Below are 17,738 nucleotides of genomic sequence, written 5' to 3' on the forward strand. Positions count from 1 at the left end.
ATTTATATGGCATATATTATTTGTAACAGATACCACATTCATGGGATAACACTTCTCTTTAAAATAATTACTTATTATGTCACTGGTATTTTTCTGTTTAGTTTGGCAATTTGGGTTGGCCCTTTCCATTTGTGTAGAAGTAGCTCCTACCTTGCGGACCGCCAATGGAGCCCTATTCAGTTTTTTAATTCCTGTTCAGTTCTCCCTGTACCATTATGACTATGCCACTCCTTTGGTTTATTTCCAAAGTGTCTGTTACCAAATTGATTATGATTATTTCCATATTGACCCTTGCAATGGAAATTGTTTCCTTCTGATCCCTTGAAGTTGTACTGGTGATTTCTCTGATGAGAATCATTACTTCCAAAATTGTGTGGTTCCTTTTTATTGTGTTGTGTGTTTCCCCAATTTGTATTTCCTATCTTCTGAAAATGATTTTGACTATGGTGTGGCGGTTTACCTGTTTTCTCAATAATTCTGTCTAGTTTGTCTATATATTTCAAAAACTGGTCTATTGTGTCATCCGTTCCATAAGCTAACTCCCACTGTAATCCATATGGTAGCCTTCTTTTTAGTGTATCTATTTGAGTGAGTTCATCAAAAGGTTTGCTTAGGTGAGTGAGTTTCCTTAACTGATTTTTGCAAAATTGCTTCAGGCTACCAAACTCATGTTTATAAACAGGTCTATTCAAGAATTTTCTTTTTATTCTAGCTTGTTCTGTCTCTGACCAGAATTTACTAAAGAACCTCTCCTCAAACTCTGCAAAAGTTATTCCCTCAATACAATATTGATTAGTCCATGACAATGCTTCACCTTCCGGAAATCGTTTCACAAATTTAGTCTTTCAAATTATCATTCATATTCGGTAAAAAGTTATCTTTGCAATGCTGCAGGAAATCTACTGGCTGCATACTGCTCTCATCTGAAAAGTTTTTTACTGGAATGTTGCACTTCGAAGTTTCTTAGTGATGTCACTAATACTATTTTCTAAACTCTTGATTTCATCTTTGCTTATTTGCTTATTTACATCTATTTTTTCAGTAATGATTCCTATCTTTTGTTCAAATTTGTCTTCTCCTTGAACAATTTTATCGTTTACAATAGAAGTACGATCAGATACTGTATCTTCTACATGTCTGATATGGCATGCTCAACTTTAAACGTATTACGGATTTTCTCTCTACCTGTGCTAATTTCAGTTTTCAGATTTTTTTACTTTGGCATCTACATTTTCAACCTTTCTCCCAACATAATTGACCTTACCCGTGATCTTAGCCTTATTACTACTCAAACTGGAAATATTTGCTTCTAGTTTTTGAAAGTGATTGTCATTTTTCTTTTCATATTCTTTGAACTGTTTTTCAAATCTATCACAGATGTCCTTAAGATTCTGGTCTAACTGAGAAGCGTTGTTTTGCTCCATTTTATTAAAACGAATCTCATTATTTTTCTCCATTTGTTCCAAACAAATGTCATTAGCATCGCGTCTGTCTTTAGTATTTCCTAACCACTGCCCATTTTGTCTGTTAGTGTCATCAATTGTCTTAAATTTTCCCTCCATATAATTCATTATTGTTGATAACATGTCTTTAACTTCATCCTGTCTTTCCGTACGAGTTTCAACTTCCTCTACAGGATCCAGACTATTCCAGTTGCATTCACTTTCATATGATAAATTTACATCGGTACTAGCGTCGGCGATACCGTTCTCAATACTTTCCTCTTTTACAATCATCATCTTTTTACACAGGAATAAACAAACAATAAATTTATCTTTGCTAAATGATACTAAATTATCTTACTCACAGTTTACTGGTTTTCTTATCTTATAACATCTTCTTTGTTGATCAGTGCCTGATGGAATTCACAACACTGAAACACTACACTTATATGAATATTGATTTTTTTGTTGTTGCACGACACTTTACACTTTTTTTTCTTTCTTGGTTCATTGCGCTGTTATTCTTGCTCCAATAACTGCATTCTGTTGTCTTGAAGGTATCAGCATACGACTTTCTTGAACATTTTCATCCAGGATGTACGAATTCTGTCGTCTTCGCAATCTCAGTGGTAATTTATTTCGATAACTTTTTCAATAATCCCGGACGCCGCCACCATATTGTACTGGTTGTTCTCTTTCTCGTTTCTTAGATAACTGAAAAATTGTTTGTAGAATCTTACGTGGCATATTGTGGTAGGGCCACACTCACCACGTGTTTTTGAATGGGGATACTACGACCAGTTCCAGCACAATTTCAGCAAGAATTATTTTTTTAGTAGCTGCTGAAAGATTACACACTGCAGATCTCGTTTGTCTAGGGTTTTTTTGTAGTTTGGTCTGCAAAATAATCATTTCAACAAGCATGGCCTGGGTTTGCTTCTGTTTGAAATAAACTCCACTGGATCTGAAATACTTTCAGCTAAAAAAAAAATTATATTTATTCGTACGTCTTGTAAGACATTTCCAGGGGCAGATGTGGACTCTGACCACAATCTATTGGTTATGACCTGCAGATTAAAACTGAAGAAACTGCAAAAAGGTGGGAATTTAAGGAGATGGGACCTGGATAAACTAAAAGAACCAGAGGTTTTACAGAGATTCAGGGAGAGCATAAGGGAGCAATTGACAGGAATGGGGGAAATAACTACAGTAGAAGAAGAATGGGTAGCTTTGAGGGATGAAGTAGGGAAGGCAGCAGAGGATCAAGTAGGTAAAAAGACGAGGGCTAGTAGAAATCCTTGGGTAACAGAAGAAATATTGAATTTAATTGATGAAAGGAGAAAATATAAAAATTCAGTAAGTGAAACAGGCAAAAAGGAATACAAACGTCTCAAAAATGAGATCGACAGGAAGTGCAAAATGGCTAAGCAGGGATGGCTAGAGGACAAATGTCAGGATGTAGAGGCCTATCTCACTAGGGGTAAGATAGATACCGCCTACAGGAAAATTAAAGAGACCTTTGGAGATAAGAGAACGACTTGTATGAATATCAAGAGCTCAGATGGAAACCCAGTTCTAAGCAAAGAAGGGAAAGCAGGAAGGTGGAAGGAGTATATAGAGGGTCTATACAAGGGCGATGTACTTGAGGACAATATTATGGAAATGGAAGAGGATGTAGATGAAGATGAAATGGGAGATACAATACTGCGTGAAGAGTTTGACAGAGCACTGAAAGACCTGAGTCGAAACAAGGCCCCCGGAGTAGACAATATTCCATTGGAACTACTGACGGCCGTGGGAGAGCCAGTCCTGACAAAACTCTACCATCTGGTGAGCAAGATGTATGAAACAGGCGAAATACCCTCAGACTTCAAGAAGAATATAATAATTCCAATCCCAAAGAAAGCAGGTGTTGACAGATGTGAAAATTACCGAACTATCAGCTTAATAAGTCACAGCTGCAAAATACTAACACGAATTCTTTACAGACAAATGGAAAAACTAGTAGAAGCCAACCTCGGGGAAGATCAGTTTGGATTCCGTAGAAACACTGGAACACGTGAGGCAATACTGACCTTACGACTTATCTTAGAAGAAAGATTAAGGAAAGGCAAACCTACGTTTCTAGCATTTGTAGACTTAGAGAAAGCTTTTGACAATGTTGACTGGAATACTCTCTTTCAAATTCTAAAGGTGGCAGGGGTAAAATACAGGGAGCGAAAGGCTATTTACAATTTGTACAGAAACCAGATGGCAGTTATAAGAGTCGAGGGGCATGAAAGGGAAGCAGTGGTTGGGAAGGGAGTGAGACAGGGTTGTAGCCTCTCCCCGATGTTATTCAATCTGTATATTGAGCAAGCAGTAAAGGAAACAAAAGAAAAATTCGGAGTGGGTATTAAAATTCATGGAGAAGAAATAAAAATGTTGAGGTTCGCCGATGACATTGTAATTCTGTCAGAGACAGCAAAGGAGTTGGAAGAGCAGTTGAATGGAATGGATAGTGTCTTGAAAGGAGGATATAAGATGAACATCAATAAAAGCAAAACAAGGATAGTGGAATGTAGTCGAATTAAGTCGGGTGATGCTGAGGGAATTAGATTAGGAAATGAGGCACTTAAAGTAGTAAAGTAGTTTTGCTATTTGGGGAGCAAAATAACTGATGATGGTCGAAGTAGAGAGGACATAAAATGTAGGCTGGCAATGGCAAAGAAAGCATTTCTGAAGAAGAGAAATTTGTTAACATCCAGTATAGATTTAAGTGTCAGGAAGTCATTTCTGAAAGTATTCGTATGGAGTGTAGCCATGTATGGAAGTGAAGCATGGACGATAAATAGTTTGGACAAGAAGAGAATAGAAGCTTTCGAAATGTGGTGCTACAGAAGAATGCTGAAGATTAGATGGGTAGATCACATAACTAATGAGGAAGTATTGAATAGGATTGGGGAGAAGAGAAGTTTGTGGCACAACTTGACCAGAAGAAGGGATCGGTTGGTAGGACATGTTCTGAGGCATCAAGGGATCACCAATTTAGTATTGGAGGGCAGCGTGGAGGGTAAAAATCGTAGGGGGAGACCAAGAGATGAATACACTAAGCAGATTCAGAAGGATGTAGGTTGCAGTAGGTACTGGGAGATGAAAAAGCTTGCACAGGATAGAGTAGCATGGAGAGCTGCATCTAACCAGTCTCAGGACTGAAGACCACAACAACAACAACGTCTTGTTAGCAGCTACACCATTTTCACTGTTAACATTGATAATCTAATTCCATTATACTACACTTGTCACATAAGCACATTCGTCTCCCTCCAATACTGACAAAGAAGTGGCAGGCAAGCCAACATGTGCCCGGAAGTTGCAGACATTCCTGCATTCTAGATGCTTTGGTCTACTGACATTAATAAACTCCAAAGATATATATATATATATATATATATATATATATATATATATATATATACACACACACACACACACACAAAGAAACTATTCATAATTAAATAAATTAAACATGTTTTCTGGCAACATAATGAAATTACCTTAACTCTTTACTGTGGGCATCGTACTTTTCGCATGAGATAAACTTTATCCCCAGCAGTTGATTAAAACTTTATCCCCAACAGTTGATTACATTACATTACATACTGTGTCATGCATTGTTTGTCACATTCTGATAATGAGTTTTTACGACCTGTCGCTGCTCGCGGCATGGCTTGCTTTTGTGTGAGCTACCGCCACTTACAATAAAAAAAGAGAGGAATTGTTTCAATAGCAAAACAATGGCAAGAGACTGCTATTTGTTGTTGCTTTCACTGCTGCTTTCTTTTATAATGATCAGCAGGAACCAAATAATAGATTGTGTATGATAGATGATGATCTGAACGAGAGTTTAACGAAAATTTTTCTCAGTTTGAAAATCTTTACAGGCGCTTCTTTAGTACATTACATTCTTCACAGAAATTAGTCATCTTAGATTTAAAAATCTAGTCAGTTGCCGTGCTTCATTTCTGACTGTATCACTATACAGCATAAGAATAATATGAATATAAACATCACATGATATGTATATTCTTATGTGTTTGCTATTGTCTCACTGTGCTTTCGTAGTTTATTAGGCAGACAGGATTTAAATGAGGTAGCAGCAAACACGAAAGAATACATGGCATAATGTTTATATTCGTATTATTCTTGTCTTCTTCTTTCTTGGCTCTACTGCTCATGATGAGCCTCGGCCTCGTCTACAATTTCCTTCCATCTCTCTCGGTCCTTTGCCAATACTCTGCAGTTCCTATAGCCGATCTTCCTAAGATCTTAGATTACTCCATCTTCCCATCTGGCTCTTGGTCGACCACGTCATCTCTGCCCTCCTGCCTTTCCTTGTAATATTCTTTTGGTACTTCTGTATCATTCATGCGAGCCACATGTCCCGCCCACCTCAGTCTGGATGATTTCACTATCCTTCTGATGGGTTGGTCTTTGTATATAGTACACAACTCCTCCTCCATCTTCCTCTTTCACAGATTGGGCTGATAATTTGTCTAAGTACCTTTCTTTCAAATGCATCCAGTGTTTTAATATCTTTAGTTGTTAATGTCCAGGCTTCAGAGGCATATGTAAGCACTGGTCGTATAAGTGATATATACATAGTTAATTCTGTGGTACGAGTCAGGAGCCTTGAGGATAGAAGTCTTGTTAGGGCAAAATAGGATCTGTTGGCCAGTATTAATCTCTGCTTAATTTCAAAGGAGGTATCATTTAGATGTGTAACTATCGAGCCCAGATACTTGAAATGTTCAACTCTCTCAAATGTATAGTTGCCCATTGTTATTGCATTTGGCATATTTTCTCTATGTGCTTTTCCAGCTGCCATATATTTTGTTTTTTGTTCATTAGTAATTAACCCCATGTTCCTACTGGCCTGTTCAAAAGCTGTAAATGTCTCTTCCATTGCTTTTTGAGTTCTTGTTATTTATCTATGTCATCTGCGTAGGCCAGTATCTGCACCGATTTATAGAAGATCGTTCCTCTGTTCAGAAGGTTTGCGTTTCTCATCACCTTCTCCAGGGCGGCATTAAAGAGAAGGCATGCCAATGCATCCCTTTGTCGCACTTCATTTTTAATACTCAATGTGTTGGACATCATTCCACCTATTCTTACACTACCTTGTGTTTCGCTCATTGTCATTCTCACCAGCCTTACCAACATTCTAGAGATTTTCAGTTCATCTAGGGCTTGATATAACTGCTCTCCATTTATGCTATCATAAGCTGCTTTGAAATCTATAAAGAGGTGATGCGTGCCAACTCCGTATTCCCCAATCCGCCACCTGGGGAGGCGCCTGATGGGAGACTAGAGAAAACTGCATGTGATTCATGATTCATAAAAGTTCCTATTAGCAACCATCTCTTGTCACAGGTAGGAAAAAACTCAGATCGTAGAGTTGGCCATATTGACATACATCCCAAACAGTCTTGCCAGTCGGATTTTCATAGTAGATCTTTAGTGATGACTTCAAATGCAGTGTGTGTTGTTGTCTTCAGTCCTTAGACTGGTTTGATGCAGCTCTCCACGCTTTTCTATCCTGTGCAATGCAGAGTAGCAACACTTATAAAATAAGAAAATTAGAAATTAGAAATTAAATGCTGAAATTTAAAACAAAATTTTATTAGTTTTGTAATACATCATATACGAAATGTTTAAAATGTCAGTCATGATTCTGAATCACCATCACTCGATTCTTTCTTGCTCATTTCTTCATACAGAGCATCATCCTCCATACCATCTAGTGCACTGGATATTGAACATTTTTTAAATGCTTGTTGCACAGTCTGATTTGGAACACACTTCCATGCATCTTAAATCCATTGGCACACTTACGACAAACTTGCATGTTTTACAAGTCCTGTTGGTGTCAGTTATCTGTCGCTTTTCAAAAGCCAGTCTTTGTACATGCATTTAAGCTTGTCCATAAATGGTTTATTCCAACAGACGTCAAGTGCTTGCAGAATTGACATCATCCTGCCTGGAATTACTGCAAAGTCCGTTTAGCTTTCCTCTAATTTTCGTTTTACTGCAGGTGTTGCACGGCCTGCGTATGCATCTGATACCAACAGACTGCGTAAATCAAGCATTGTGTCAGGACAACGATTCCACACACGCCTAATAAATTCCAGCACCATGTCCTCCGAAAACCACCCGGTTTAGTTTGCTCGTACAATTACAGTTTTTGGAAAAACTTCTGGTTTTGGTAAAGTCTTTCGCTTGAAAACTATGAATGGGGTAATTTATGTCCACCTGCTGTGCAAGCGTGATGGACATCAACTGATTTTCACCCCTTGATGTAAGAACACTTATGTCTTCCTTTCCTTTGGCGTCAACCATACAATTTGATGGCATGTCAAAATATACCGGAGTTTGGTCAGCATTTCGTATCTGACCAAGAAAGTATTGCTTTTCTGTGCGCCGCCCAATTATGGAGTGCTGAAATTCCACAAGTTTTTCTTCATAATTTTTTGGCAACTTCTGTGTAACTGAAGTTCACCTCCAAAGTGAAAAACCCCAGCGCTTCATAGACAGATTAATCCAGCTGCGGCTAGCCTTAAAATTTTAGATTTTTTTCTCTCTGGCAATTTCATGGGACTTAATTTTTAAAATTTCGACATTCACAGGCAGGAATTTCTGACGCTGTTCCTTAACAAATTCATTTAAAATCGCTTCTAGTGCATGATATCGGCCACACTTCGGTCCACTAAATGCTTTCCTCCTACTTGAACATCCATATAATTTGTCTCTCTGTATTCGCCATTGCCTGACGTTGCTCTCATCAATCCCATATCACAGACCTGCAGCGCAATTAGAAGTTTGTTCCGCAAAAGAAATAACACCTCTCTTGAATTTGGCACTATAATGAAAATGCTTCATTATGGTTCACCAACACCAATAAGCACTTCACAAAATTACACGAAGCAATAGATGCCTCTACGTGAAATCTTAATCAGCCCCAGCATATCAACTCGTGCAACAATCCTAAAGCCTTGTGCATTGTTGGTATTTTTGTGTAAGGAAATTTATTTTTGTTGCTACGAATATTTGAAAGGCTGCTACATTCAAAGATGAACAATACGTAATTTATATTTACTTTGTTGGATAGTGTATGAAAATGCAGTGGTCGAAACTTGGGGCAGAGACAAAAGCTCATCTTCTACTTTTTTTTTTACTGATGCAGAGATTTTGGCGCCAGTATTTACCTTTGTGCTGCAAAGCGTGCCTGTGTAGTGCTACACATATTCGACGGCAGAAGTTAGTTGTGGCGGCACCTACCAACATTTTTGAGATCTTCCGCTTACTTTGCACTCGATTTAAGCCGCAGGCAGTTTCTTGGATTACAAAAACTGGAAAAAAAAGTGTACTTAGATTCGAGTAAATACGGTATCTCCAAATGTCTGAATAGAATATTACAAATTTTTGTTCTTTCTCCCACCACCCCTACACCACAGCATGCATATTGATGGTATTTGTTAGTGGATGGTAATAGTTGTATAAGACTGCATATTTACTAGTTTCTATATGTGAAGGGTTGTCCTTATCAACCAGTCTGCTATGATTTCTCTTAATTTTTGTAAATTATATTTCATGTACCACACTCACTGAAGTGACCAGTAAAAATTAAACATCAGTGATAGTTCTTCACTTAGTGTCTATTTTTTATGTATTTCACTAATTTGAATGACTTTTGAGTAACATACCTTATTACATTTCAGAATCACTTGGAAACCATTTATTCTTTCCACAACTGTAAATACTTCTCATAACCCATAGTATGAATTGAGTAAAGATGATGTAGATTGAAGCTCTATCCAATATGAGATTTTTGTATCCTTAAGAGTGACTATTTAGTACACAACAGTTTAGTAGTGCTGAGTTGTATGTTTTAGAAGTTGTTAATGTATAACCGTACAGAAGTCTAGTTCAGAAGCAGCATGGCTGCTGAGGTGAATACTGTGGACTTCTTGTGATCATTGTTTCTGATGCAGTAGTCCATGTAATGCCTAGTTGCATGCTTTTCTTCTTGTAGATATATTTAAAGTAGATTTCTTCCCGTTCAACAATAGACATGGTTGTGATTTGTGGAAACTTCATGGAGTTTTAAGTATTCCCCCCCCCCCCCCCCCCCAATTGACAGCTGGTACCTTGGTTGGTGATTATTAACTAGCTTCTTTGAAATACTACTGTGAATTGTGAGGTGATGGATTGACATGGCCATGTCCTGTATTAATGATTGCATCGTGGGGCTCTGGCATTCTCAACACACACACTTGGAAGGTTTTGTGAGTCATTGCGTAGATCTGTAGTTACTGTGTGGGGAAAATCTCTGTGAGAATTGGGCAAGACTAGCCCCATACTCCAAAGGAATAGGTTTGAGACCTTTTGTCCCACTGATGAGGAGGAAAGAACCAGCAGAACATGCCCCTCTTTATTAAGCAGTGATGCCACCTTTGAAGACCAGATGGAAGCTAAAGAAGGTGTTGTTTGTTGGTAGCTGTTCAGATTTAATTGACAGGTGTTTCCTGTTAAGAAATTGGTGTTACAAGAGAGGAAAAATTTGTTGTGGACTCTTTGCATTTTGGGTGGAATTGTCTACAATTTGGAAGATGTCATAATGATACCAATCAAGAATATCGATTGTAGTCAGATGTAGATCATTAATAATGCTTGTGATCTGATGCAATTTTTCTTTCTGTAGATCACAAGAAGTGGCAGAGTCCCAGAACAACAGTTGATTTGCAGCATCCTAGCGAGATGCGATTGATAGGTTAAGTGTACAGTGATAGCAGTCATTTTGGTAGCAGAGTGCATCTGAAATTCATGTGTTCTGTTTTTGACATTAATCAAAATTCAGATATCCTCAAAATAATGCTGGCTCACAAACCACATTTGAAAAAAATATCGGGTGTGAAATACTGGTAGCCATAAAATAAAAATTCCAGTATTTAACAGCACATAAGTTTGCAGAAAAGACCCAGAACTCCCCATTATTTAAAAAAGTAACTGCCCTTCAATAATAGTGAACACTGTGAATTAGTTGATACCCTAAGCAGAACGTAGAGGAATGAGAAAGGTGACCAGAGGATTGTGTATTTGTAGCAACCAGCAGGTACATAAGGTCTATCAGGATAAAAAAATAGACAACTCTATGAAATTGTATGGTGAAGACCAACTAGCAGCTAACATTTTATTATGTGTAGCTAAATAATACTTAATGCATTATTTGATGACTGCCTTGAGCGATTAATTTGATACGTATTTGCAAGAGAGAGATTATACACGCTTTATGTGTACACAGGCCAAACCCTTTCAACAGTAGGCAGTAATGCTTGCTGCACCCTGATTTGAGTGACAGTTATATATTCCAAAAGAGCTTCTTACTGTAGTACGTGAAATTTTTCAAGTGTCCCTTGCTCCCTGTGACATATGGTATTACATGTTCATTCTGCATGGTGGTTGTCGAAGCATGCCCAGAGCGTAAGGTTACAAGACAGGTGACACTCACAAACCTCATGTTCACCAAATCTATGCCCATTTAAAAAGGGCCAAGGCATGTGGGAATTTGGGGCAGTGAATCTGGGGCTACAGCAGCCAAGGATGTGTGTGTGTGTAGTATCTACTACAATGCTGTGAAAAATGGGGTCTGCTTGCAGTGAGCTGCTTGTTAGCACTGGATGCATCCACAGGTTTCAACATTTGTCATTGTCAAGTTCTTTATGCGTTTTATTTACTGGTGGACAACCAGCCTCAAATTTTGAGGCTTCTATTTTATTATTGTATTTTTTACTGAGAATTATATTATTGTATGACTACTAACCATTTTGATGTATTTAGAAGAAAGATTTTATTACTTTTAAAGCACACATGTTCACAGAATTATTTGCGGACACTAGTAACAACTTGGATGCTGAACACCCCAAACTTGATGATGATGCCTATAAGTGTGACCCCCCCCCCCCTCCCCCATAGGCAGAAATGCACCTTTGTGTTTGCTATGGCATGGAAGTAGACTGACTCCATGAGGGACTGACTGATGGACTTTTTGCCATTCTTCAAACACATGCAGTGTTAGTAGTTCATGAAGGTTACAGGCTGGGACCTGGTAGGACAGTAAAAGTAGTCTCATTTCGTCGCAGACATGCTATGTCGGCGATACATCAGGGAAATGGGCAGCCAGTCAAGGATCCATAGATTCCTCAAAGTGTTTGTGATTTGAACGGGAGTGTAGGGTCCTGAATTATCTTTTTGGAATATGCCCATAGGTACAATGGTCGTAAAGGGTATTACAACATTTACCATTCTTGTCACTTACTGGGGAACACTGAATTTCCCCATCAGTGATTTGTAATATAGTAGTCGTCATATCCAGTAGCTTCCCATATAAAGCAGGGAAGCTTATTAATGACAATATGCGGTATTTTAAGAATAAGCTTAAAGGGGTGGTATGGAATAGGTATGTGTAGAACGAGATGCTGACATCAGATTCAGTTTATTCCATAGTAAGTTTGTGTCAGTTTGTGAAACTTACTTCCCTAAAGAATTATCCAGAAGGTCAATTTAAAAAAAGTAAGCTGTGGATAACAAAGGGAATTAAAATTCCATGTAAGAGGAAGAGAAAAATTTATGTAAAGGCCTGAGTAAGTCAAGATCTGACACTACATGCATACTCCAAAAAATACTGTACTGTTTCAAGCAAAGTCATCAAGATGTGCAGAAGTGTGTGTGTCCTTACAGAAATAAGTGATACCAATAATAAGAGTAAAATTTTATGAAACATTGTCAAATGGGAGCCAGGACAGCCAGTCATTGTACAAGATTCCATAACAATGAAACTAAGACAGCCAGTCATTGTACAAGATTCCGTAACAATGAAACTAAAATGACAGTGATGTGACTGATAATTCACAAGTTGTAAGTACTTTCTAAACATAGCAGCAAATACGGGATTAAATAGTTGAGTTGAAGAAGCAAGAGAATACATTGAATATGTCATTCTACAAAACTTTAAGCACCTAGAAGTAGAATCAACATCCTTCACTTAAATTAAAAACATTATAAAATCTCTAAAAACAAAAGCTTATATGGGATTTGCGGAATTTCAAGCAGAATTGTGAAAAGTTGTTCCAACTAAATAAGTTATGTCCTTGGTGATACATGCAATTCATCACTGGCACAGGGAATTTTTCCAGACAGGCTAAAATATGCAAGTGTGAAGCCTCTTCATGCGAAAGATGATGAGAAACTTAAACAATTATCATCCAGTTTCCTCAATGACATCTTTTTCCAGAATGTTCAAATAAGTAATGTTGTACTCAGTAGTACTGTACTTAAGTGGAAACAAGATACTTAGCATATTACAATTTGGATTCCAGAAGGTTTGCTGGACTGAAAATGCTCACCAAGTAGTATAATGTAATAGTAATAATATAATAATGGTACGTCACCAGTTGGTATTTTTGTGATCTTTCTAAGGTACTTGATTGTGTAGATCATTATACACTCTTAGAAAATTGAAGTTTTATGGAACTGATGGCTTCACTCACAGCCGGATTAAAACATTAAAACAGACAGAATGCAAAAAGTTGCACTGAATATTTCAGACAGTGTGGGGAAGGTAGAAAATTTTAGTGACTGGGAGAAAACGTAAAGGGAGTCTTGCATGATTCAATTTCGGTCCACACCTATTCCTTCTATATGTGAACGACATTCCACTGAACACCAACAAGCAAGATCGGTACTTTTTGCAGACAGTACTAGTGTAATTATAAATCCCATTTGAGAGAACGCAACACGAGTTGGTAAATGATATTTTCCAAATAATTACAGGATTATCTGAAAATGGACTGTCCCTAAATTTTGGGAAAAAAAAAACATGTTCCATTCATTTCTCTTCCACAAATAGTCATACGAACAATTCATGTTGCCCATGAGCAGGATTCAGTAAATAGGTTAGACTGCTCCAATTTCTTTGTGTGTACATACTGATGAAAACTTTAATGGGAAGAAGTTCATTACATCTACATCTACATCTACATTTATACTCCGCAAGCCACCCAACGGTGTGTGGCAGAGGGCACTTTATGTGCCACTGTCATTACCTCCCTTTCCTGTTCCATTTGCGTATGGTTCGCAGGAAGGACGACTGCCGGAAAGCCTCCGTGCGCTCTCGAATCTCTAATTTTACATTTGTGATCTCCTTGGGAGGTTTAAGTAGGGGGAAGCAATATATTAGATACCTCATCCAGAAACGCACCCTCTCAAAACCTGGACAACAAGCTACACCGCGATGCAGAGCGCGTCTTGCAGAGTCTGCCACTTGAGTTTGCTAAACATCTCTGTAATGCTATCACACTCACCAAATAACCCTGTGACGAAACGTGCCACCCTTCTTTGGATCTTCTCTATCTCCTCTGTCAACCCGACCTGGTACGGATCCCACACTGATGAGGAATACTCAAGTATAGGTCAAACAAGTGTTCTGTAAGCCACCTCCTTTGTTGATGGACTACATTTTCTAAGGACTCTCCCAAAGAATCTCAACCTGGCACCTGCCTTACCAACAATTAATTTTATATGATCATTCCACTTCAAATCATTCCGTACGCATACTCCCAGATATTTTACAGAAGTAACTGCTACCAGTGTTTGTTCCGCTATCATATAATCATACAATAAAGGATCCTTCTCTCTATGTATTCGCAATACATTACATTTGTCTATGTTAAGAGTCAGTTGCCACTCCCTACACCAAGTGCCTATCCGCTGCAGATCTTCCTGCATTTCACTGCAATTTTCTAATGCTGCAACTTCTCTGTATACTACAGTATCACCCGTGAAAAGCCGCATGGAACTTCCAACACTATCTACTAGGTTATATATATTTTGTGAAAAGCAATCTGTCATTGAAAATCAAGATTACTCAAGTTGAGCTATGTACCAGGCTCTGACAGAATTCCTTTTGGGTTTTACTTTGGATTTGCTGCAGAATCATCTCTTTCCTTGCTTTATTTATTAAACATCTTGTGTGCAGTGAAGTCCTGCGACTGAAAGAGTGTATAAGGCTACTTGTGTAAATTTTTTTTTAAATGGAGATTGATGATACTGATCATTAACTTTATGCATTTGCTGTGGACTCTAAATTACATTTTAAGCCTAAAGGAAAGGAAAAATCTCTCAGAGAATAAGCACTGGTCCACGGAAAACTAAAGGTGTGAAACACAGTCACTTTTCTCACGCACAGTATCTTGCAAAATGTTGTTCCAGGTGAGCAGGTGGGTGTTACTAGGTTCTCAACAAGCATTGTACACTTTACTACACTGTCAGTTGTTAATTGAAGTAGTCATAGTAATTAAGTTCTTGGGCATGTGATTAGTTCACATAATTTTTGGTTGATGGAATCTAGTATGTTGTACTGAACAGCAGATATTCAACTGAAGCAAGTTGCATCGGGTGTGGCCCAAGATAGTGAAATAGGACTACTAATGATGTAAACACACACTGATCTCATATTGTTTGTTGAGGGTGCTATTTACTGGAAAGTATCATCATTGGATGCTTTAAGGAAATGCAGAATTGCTTACATATTTCTTTCACTTGGTGTGCTGATATGCAGCCTTCTTTAAAGGCGGTATTGTTCCTACAGAATCTTGTTCATTAAACTTACCTAGTGGTGGAAGATGATGAAACATTAGCTGTTGGTTAGACTTCGAGAATCGGTGTTTAAGGAACACCGTGCAACAATTCTGCCACTTCAGTCATGTAAGTCTCACAGGAGTCATGAAAGTAAGATAAGATATATTGGTGTGCATACAGAAGCGTAATGGGAGTAGTTTGGTCCCGTAAGACCTTATCACAAATTTCCAAAAATAACGGCAGTAAATTTCCCCTCACACCATTCACAGATGGGATACAAAGAATGAGACATGCTGGGAAGTAGAACTGTCCACTATGTACAGTGCAGTATGTTTGAAAATATGTATACGGATAAAATAATACAAGAATTTAACATTACTCTCATAATGGGGGGGGGGGGGGGAGGTGTCAGTTTCTTGTCATTCTAGGCAGCAAATCTATTAATTACATCACACAATACGTTATATGAGTTAAAAGTAGAGTACCTTGTTTGGTTTTTAGGGTTCTGTAGCTCAATTAGTAAAATGGAACTCCTTTTAAGATAATTTCATTTGTCTGTCTGTCTGTCTAGAACTCTTCTTCTCAACAATGAGTGAAATGCTAAGTTGAAATTTATGTCAGGTACTAAGATGTATGGTCCATTGGCAGTGTAAGCAATTTAAACTTTTAAATTAATGCAGCCAAAAGATGTGGGCTTATACGTGTCATGTTTTGACACTTGGAAACTCACTCACCTATAGTAATAGATTAATTATCTGCATACACATGGTGGTGTAGCGGTAAAGCGCATACCTAGAAACAGAGGGGTCACGGGATCGAATCTTGGTTGGACAGATTTTTCTCTCTTCTTTTTAATATAGCCTTCACATCTCAATTATTTTAGCTGCTGCCAAAAACACACGTGTTTCAGCTTCCATGTTAAACCACTGGTTCCCTTTCCGTGGTTGGATAATGGGTAGGTTAGGGATACTCCAGTCACCCAAGTGACGTCCAGTAGAAAGACTCGCACTAGGTCACTGAGGCACATGAAGTTATTGTCATTAAGTTTGTACGGAACCCTCAGAGTGAGTGTTCTACTTGCACTTGTCTGTTTCCTCTCTCTCCACTCTCCTCTCCCACCCCCCCCCCCCCCCTCCCTGCCCCCCGCCTTCTCAAAAGATTTATTTAAATATAGTAATATTTTGTGTGTGTGTGTGTGTGTGTGTGTGTGTGTGTGTGTGTGTGTGTAAACTAGACACAATTTTGTAATATTAGCCTCTGTTGGGTAATTATTAGTATCTTGAATTTCCAGACTTTTGACTTTAAGGACTACCAATGTTTCATGAATAATCATTTCCATTATCGTTTAGAAACATCTGCATTAGATTATTTCATGTTTCCATATCATGTGTGGAATGGAAGTGTCTCGTCAACAAAACTGTTGTTTAAATTTCATTTAATTTAACCTTCACTTAAGGTTTCCAGAATGAGATTTTCACTCTGCAGCAGTGTGTGCGCTGATATGAAACTTCCTGGCAGATTAAAACTGTGTGCCCAACCGAGACTCGAACTCGGGACCTTTGCCTTTCGCGGGCAAGTGCTCTGCCATCTGAGCTACCGAAGCACGACTCACGCCCGGTACTCACAGCTTTACTTGTGCCAGTATCTTGTCTCCTACCTTCCAAACTTTACAGAAGCTCTCCTGCGAACCTTGCAGAACTAGCACTCCCGAAAGAAAGGATAAAGCTGTGAGTACCGGGCGTGAGTCGTGCTTCGGTAGCTCAGATGGTAGAGCACTTGCCCGTGAAAGGCAAAGGTCCCGAGTTCGAGTCTGGGTCGGGCACACAGTTTTAATCTGTCAGGAAGTTTCTTCACTTAAGGTGTTATCAATTTACTGTGAGACAGGTGGAATTTCAAGCATTTCCATAAAGACTAAGATTTATTTTTACACCACTCTTTTGTGTGCTATAGACAGTTCTACAATTCTATAGAAAGTTTCTTTTTTCTTTACAGTGAAACATCTGGAGCAAACTTCAGCCAACACTGACAATCAAGATTGTGTGACTCGATCAGTTTGGCTTCGAAAAAAATGGAAAAAAAATCTTGTTAATAGCAGAGAATGCATATTCACATGTAAAACCACCACTTTGCTTTAAGCTTGCTTTCAGATAATCTGATGTTGCAGCAACTGACAGTGCTTTTGAGTGTGGTATTATGGATATGAACATTTTGTGATGTAATGTACCTGAAGTATAATGTTTCTTCAAGAAACTGAAATAGTACTTTGTAAAAAAAAAGAAAATTACAAAAAATTAGCTTGAAATGCATATTGATTCTAATTATAAAAATAATTCAACAATTTGTTTTATTTGAATAGTATTTTCTGTACTACACTGCATAAAAACAAGGTGAATATTTACATGTGGATGCTACCATATAAAAATATGAAGACAGCCGTGTGCAGTAGTACGTGACATTTGCTATGCTGTTTACGGTAGTCAGAATGGAAGGCAGAAGAGGTTTGACCACATTTAGTTTTTTGGTGTGTAGAGGATTTATTACATTATTTAAAGCATGAAATTTCAGTCAAAAAACGTTGACAATTAAAATACATAAATCCTTTGTAGTGACTTGAACCATACA

The 17,738-nt window shown here is 38.1% G+C and overlaps 1 long non-coding RNA gene across 1 annotated transcript in view; it reads left to right on the top strand.

Moving 5' to 3' along the window:
- Positions 1-17,418, top strand: part of LOC124721640 — a 58,025-nt gene extending 40,607 nt beyond the window's left edge. The window contains exon 5 of the long non-coding RNA XR_007006365.1: positions 17,109-17,418. This is a non-coding gene — a long non-coding RNA (uncharacterized LOC124721640). The remainder of the gene's footprint in view (positions 1-17,108) is intronic.
- The last annotated feature ends 320 nt before the right edge of the window (positions 17,419-17,738 follow it).

This window comes from Schistocerca piceifrons, chromosome X (assembly GCF_021461385.2).
Source record: "Schistocerca piceifrons isolate TAMUIC-IGC-003096 chromosome X, iqSchPice1.1, whole genome shotgun sequence".
NCBI lineage: Eukaryota > Metazoa > Arthropoda > Insecta > Orthoptera > Acrididae > Schistocerca > Schistocerca piceifrons.